This window comes from Mizuhopecten yessoensis, unplaced genomic scaffold, assembly GCF_002113885.1.
Source record: "Mizuhopecten yessoensis strain PY_sf001 unplaced genomic scaffold, ASM211388v2 scaffold4121, whole genome shotgun sequence".
NCBI lineage: Eukaryota > Metazoa > Mollusca > Bivalvia > Pectinida > Pectinidae > Mizuhopecten > Mizuhopecten yessoensis.
Window position 1 is genome coordinate 1,260,368 of NW_018405386.1, and position 7,042 is coordinate 1,267,409.

The following is a 7,042-nucleotide window of genomic DNA, read 5'->3' on the forward strand; positions in this document are numbered from 1 at the left end:
ATTCTGTTCTGTCTAGATCATGTTGCGATATTTTGTTTTGTACACAACACTGCAACACGTTGCTTAATGTTAAGATTATCAAGGTAAGACTTGTATAGATTTTCGTTTAAATGGCCATCCAAATTTAAAACCTATATATGACCAGCTGTCTAAAGCAGATTTTATTGCGCACTTTGACCCCGCATCAACAACTGGTGTACTGAAAAGTATCTCCTGTAAATAGGCCTAGTGTGTCACAAAGGACACAAAAAAGACAAAGTTAGTTGATTTATAAGTATATTATTAGTAATGAAGGTTTTAGGGCGGATATATCAGTTCATATAACCTGTTTAAATAATTCGTTTCCCTCAAGTCGAAGGCGAAGGGAATACTAAGCTTCAACAGGTTATATCAGTCCATAAACCTGGCTTAAAATCTATACAACGAATTTTTATCACGCTATAAACATTATGCATAATAAAATTATATTTTATAGAAAGAGATGAAAGCGCTAGGGAGGTAATAAGAAACTCTTGTCATTTTTTATTTTTTTTATATATATATTGTATACATATGTTGTACTGGCATCGCAAGGGAACGGTGCTCCGATGGTCAAAGATCGCAGAATCTCAAATGGATTTATTTTGTTAATATTTGAATGAATTTTCTCAAAATTTAAACGTCATTTTATAAGCCAGCACATAGTATACTAGTAGATATTTAATTATTCAAGTATAAATTTTTAAAGAGCTTTGGCGGAAAACTGCCCATATTTCCCTAATTCAGATACTTTATTATTTGATCTTTTTTACCCCTTTTCTTTTAGCCGTGAACTTGTCCTAACCTTTTCCCGGAAACCGTGAGTCTGATTACATCGAAACTTCGCATTAAAACTGGTGGGCATGCGTATATTCAAGAAATATTTTTTTAACTGCCATCCAAGATGGCCGCCGCAGCGTCTGATTGGACGAAATTCAAAAAAAATGCTCTTTAGGTTCATTATGGGACAGATAATAATACAAAAACTTCTGTTTGGTTCATTTGCGTTTGCGGGGTATAGGTTAGGGGACTATCGTAACGTCCAATTTTGGAGAGTAACAGGAAAGATTGGGTTTCAGGATAAATGGACAAGATGGGAAACAACCGAGCGGAAACTGTTGACGGGACTTTTTTATTTTGCCCTCTCTGTAGACCCTTCAACGGAGTGTCATGAATTCCATATAGTACGGCACTTCCCTGTACTCTAATTAAGATGTTACCAATACATGGACTAGTGTCTTGAAGTCGTCTTTTGTCAGAAAATGACTGGTACTTGCTTTTCTGTAGCCGGAAACGTTTCTAAGAAGGTCTTTGATATCGTCACAAATGGCACGGCCATGCGACACTGGTACTAACCCAGAGCTGTAATGTAGGTAGCAAATGAACAAGTTTTGCTTTGTTCAATTTCAACACATAATGGAGTTTGTCCAGAAACTGATGTCCTTCAAGCACACTTCAAACGAAAAAGAGAAATTCCGTCAACTGTTCTAAGAAAACATCGTCAGCATTGTTTGACATTTGTTTGTGGCAGATATCTCCAATCAGATTCGAATACAGCACTTTTTTGGTCCCAGCGCAAAGCCTTGCGGAACACCAAAGTCAAGAGACATGTCAAGCAAATTTCCACCTGCCGGTCAATTAGGTTTGTATTCAGACATTCAATGTGTATATTCTAGGAACTAGAACAACACGCCATTGTTTATGGCATAAAATGCAGTCAATTTCTGTTGAGTGGTGTGGACGGTAAGTAGGTATTATATTATTTTTTTTTGTAATTTTTTATTTTTTCCAAATTTATAACAATGCAAATATATCATACATAAACATTATTCCTCTCGCACATTACAATTCATTCATTAAATATTCATTTATAATAAAACTGCATATTTCCAGGTATAATTAATAATTAATTATGTTTATGTATAATTAAATTCCATCTAAATTGTGTCCGTTATATAAAAGCATTGTTTAGAAGTGATAGAAAAGAGGTTAGAGCAGGTCCTAGAGGTATAGAAGGGAAAGTAAGACTAAGAGAGAGAGAAAAAAAAAAAAAGAAAAACGAGGGGGGGTGGATATTGAGAAATAAAGAAGCTATATAGATGTGTTGGAAGGTTCAAGAAGTTTTACATATAAGTATTTAGAAGTACATGTTTATATAAGAAAACTCGATAGTTATATGTTCATATTTTGGCAAAGACAGGGTTTAAGCAATATTAATTAGACTTTCCCATTTTTTCCATTCAGTATTGAATTTCAATAAAAATAATTCACTTTTATTAACAGCAATATATCTCTGAGTAAAATATGTGTCCTTGATAACGTTCTTAAGTGCAGCTACTGACAATGACATTTGTAAACATCTCGATTTATAAATATATTGTTTTATAAGTAAAATTATGGTATTATCTACCCTACTACTGATACTATTTTGATTAAATAAACCGAAAATGAAGGTTTCCTTGTTAAAACCAAATGGGATTAACAATGCATCAAGAAGGAATTCAAAATTTTGTAAAAAGTCTTGTACTTTCTCACATTCCCATAGTGTGTGAATTATTGTCTCTATTTCAGTCTTACATTGAAAACAAAGAGCACTATCGGTAAGAGCTGCTTTAACTAGATAAGAGTTTGTTGTTAAAATGTGTTGATTTATTCTGTATTGAAGCCATTGTAATTTTGAATTTCTAGTTACTGTAAATGGAAGCATATATATCAATTTCCATGTGTCATCATCAAATTCAAACAATTCATTCCATTTGTTTTTCCCAGTGGATATGGTACTATTTTGGCACAACAACTTATAAAAATCTTGAGTTCCTTTTTTTTGCCTCATAAATATTTCTAAATTTAAGGGTATGTATGGATAACTAATCAAAGTATTTAAAGTATCATCATTGGACATGTAGTTTTTTATAGTATTAATAATACCTTGATATGTGAGAAAGTTAGTTTTTACATCAAATTTTTGTGAAAATTCTATAAAACTATAGAAAATACCAGAGTTATTATCTTTTAATAAGTCATTTATAATTAAAACACCCTTTTCAAACCATTGCTTATAAAATAAACACTTGGCTCCTACTGTAAAATATTTGTTATACCAAATAGGCATTTTCAATCTACTTTTTATCTCTCTTATACAATCTTCTTTATCAGCTATTTTTCTCCATGATTGGAACACATCTTTCCAAAAAAGGTTTTTACAATTGCCTTGAATAATCGATAAGTATTCTGAACCACAATTAAATAAAATGTCCTTATTAACATATTTTTTAAATAACACTTGCCATTTACCCCCTGATGTAAGCAACCTACGTATCCAAGTAAGTTTCAAGGCTTCAATAAAAGACTTGATGTGTATCATTTTAAGACCCCCTTCCTGATAGCTTTTGATGATTATTTCCCGTTTTGTTTTATCCACTTTACTCTTCCATAAGAAATTAAAAAATTCTGAATTTAATTTTTTAATAAAATTTTCATCTGGATTTGGTAAGGAGATAAATAGATGATTAAATTGAGATATTAATAAAGATTTAATTATTTGTATTCTTCCTATTGGTGTTAATATTCGTCTACTCCAATTCTTAATTATTGACTTAAGTTTCACTAGTCTTTTATCATAGTTTAATTTAGGGATTTGATGTAAATCTACATGAAATTCTATACCTAATACCATAAATTTTTGACTTCCCCATTGCAGGTTCCATTCAGGATAATATATCTCATCACTGTACTTTTTACTGCCTATCCATATAACTTGTGTTTTACTTTTATTTATTTTAAGACCAGAAATTTTTGCAAATAAATTAAGCTCTTTTATTGATTCTTTTAATGATTGTTTCGTTCCATCTAAAATGAGAGAGGTATCATCTGCATATTGTGAGAGAAGTAGTGGAGAGTTGTCTATATTTATACCCCTAATATAATTATTATTTCTAAGTCTTATTGCAAGTATTTCTGAACACAAAATAAAAATGTATGGAGCTATCGGATCACCTTGACGGCAACCCCTCTTAATTTCAAAAAAAGATGAGAGATTACCACCTTGATTAATTGCAGACATAGAATTTTTATGTAGTGTTTTTATCCAACTTCTAATATCCTCACCAAAATTAAAATATTTAAATACATTTTCAATAAACTCCCAACTAACAGAATCAAATGCCTTTTCAAAATCAACAATCAAAAGCATCCCATCTATATCATTGTCCTCTGTATACTGCATTATATCGTAAATTAATCGTGTATTTTCCCCTAAAAATCTGCCTGCAATAAATCCTGTCTGGTCAGTGTTAATTAATTTATCTAAAATAGTTTTTAATCTAGAAGCTATTGCGCCAGATGCAATTTTGTAAACAATATTCAAAAGACAAATAGGTCTCCAATTTTTAAGAAATTGCCTTGGTTTATCACCTTTTGGTATACATGTAATAATTCCTTGTTTTTGAGTTATAGATAAGTTTCCATTTATATATGCATAATTAATAGATCTTAAAACAAATTTACCTAGTTGTTTCCAAAAACACTTAAAAAATTCTACTGTAAATCCATCTGACCCGGGGCTTTTATTATTTTTCATGTGTTTTAAAGTATGTGACGCTTCAGTAAAAGTTATATTACCTTCTAAAGATAAAGATTCTACATTGTTTAATTTTGGAACATTACAATTGGATAGAAATTTATCTAAATCCACTTCTTCGATATTACTATTACTTGCATACAGTTGTTCATAAAATAATTTAACTTCATTTAAAATATCTTCTTGTTTTCTTATAACATCACCATTTTCTTTTTCTATCATCGGGATAATTTTTGAGGTAAAATGTCTATTTTCAAGATTAAAAAAATAGTTTGTTGGCTTCTCTCCCTCTTCCACCCATTTTGCCTTGGACCTTATAATGCTACCCCTCATTTTAATTTGTCTGATTTTTTCCAATTCCTTCTTTTTTTCACCTACTTGATCCAGATTGACATTATCCATATTTTCTAAACTGTTAATAGATTCTATAAGAGTATTTTCCTGTATGTTCTGCATTTTTTTTTATATGATGCATATGAAATAGTTTTACCGCGTATTTCAAATAGTAAGGTCTCTAAGAAAAGTTGGTCGTTGATTTGGAACTGGATATCCTCATCTGATATATTATTAATAAAATGTGGGTTATATATTAATAGGGCATACTGCTTTTTAATTTCAAAAAATAATTTATTTATAGTTTTGAGATAATCCTCATCATGTAATAAAGAATTATTGAATTTCCAAAGTCCTCTTCCTCTCTTAAATTCATTAAATTTTATTGTAATAGTAGGTATAGAATGATCAGATCTGTAACCAGTTTCAATACTAGAGTTCTGTATATTACTTAACATATTTTCTGATACCAGAAAAAAATCTAAACGTGCCTGTTTAATAGGATTATTTCTCCTCCATGTATATCTCTTATAATCTGGATGTTGCTCTCTAAAAATATCTACTAGACTGAATTCATCTATAAGTTCAATTACTTTATCTCTAGCTTTAGGATTATTTATTTGTTTATAACTCTTATCATAATCAAGGTCAGGGTTCAGCACTAAATTAAAATCTCCACATATAATACAAAATTCATTACTATATTCATTTATCACATCTATTATTTGCTGATAAAAACTAGGTGTATCTAAGTTTGGACCATATACTGTTATTAAAGTTACTTTTTTATCATTTATCAACATATCTAAGGCAATATAATTACCCTCTTTATCCTTTTTTTCTTTCAGAACTTTACCTTCAAAATTATTATTAATTAAAATCGCTACCCCCCTAGAGTTAGATTTATAAGAACTAAAATGACAGCTATATCCCCATTCTGACCTAATAATATTTTCAATATCTACAGTAAAATGAGTGTCTTGTAAACAGTAAATATTGCCCTTCTGGCGCCTTAAGTATGAGAAAACATCTTTTCGCTTACCTTTGTCCTTCAAACCCTGACAATTTGCCGATAATATGCTAATAGATTCTATAATTAATATAATATAGACTTGAAAAGTAAAACCAACCCCTTGAACTTTTAACAAAGTAGGTATTATATTGTCGTAGAGATAATCGTCACCGAAATGTTCCTGAAGTCGTGTGACAGCCACTCTTTTTATAGAATTCTGGACAAGTTCGGCACACTCTTTATCACAAACTTATTCTTATGTAATAGCACGCATATGGAAGATGTTTAACTTAAGTAACAGAAAAATAATTAAAAATCCAAACTGTACATCCTTGAAATACAAAACATGTCAATTTTATGTTTAAATCGTTTTTACTTTGATTTCTTAACACTATAAAATAGTCAAGTACTTGACGTGATTTTTTTACGGAGTTAAGCATTTTCGATCAACACAAAAGAGAACAAAAATATACCACTAAAGTTGATAGAGTGAGGTTATAGCTAGTCCGAATTATTCTGACGTTTTATCGACTTTTTTTTATATCGGTCTGTCGTCGATTAACGTCGTTAATCGACGACAGACCGATATAAAAAAAAGTCGATAAAACGTCAGGATAATTCGGACTAAGTTATAGCAAGCCCTGGAAGAAGAAAAAAAGTAGAAAGGGGACAAAAAAACCTCTTGTAAAAGTACTGGAGTAAAGCCCTTTGCCCCCCGCCTCCACCCCCCTCCTTAAGGTACAAGAATACTTTTTTTTCTCTGCAACGCATGGTTCTTCTAGAATCAAGTTCTGTAAACGTCCATAACTATACCTGTAGCCATCAAGGCCTACCCTTCACAAAAATATCGGAAACAAATACATTTAAAAAAAAATGACTAACGAGCTATGTTTTAAAAATAAACATGTTGCGTGACTGTTAACAAAAAGTATATAATAAGAAAAGTTCCAAGAGCTCAATATATAGGCTTATTTTATGTTTACCACATTTGTATTGCAATGCCTGCGTCCACTAGCCGATTAAATAAGTTCAACAAGTACAAACATACGTCGACGGAAATTGACGAAAATAACCGATGTGAAAAGCACGTGCACCATGCA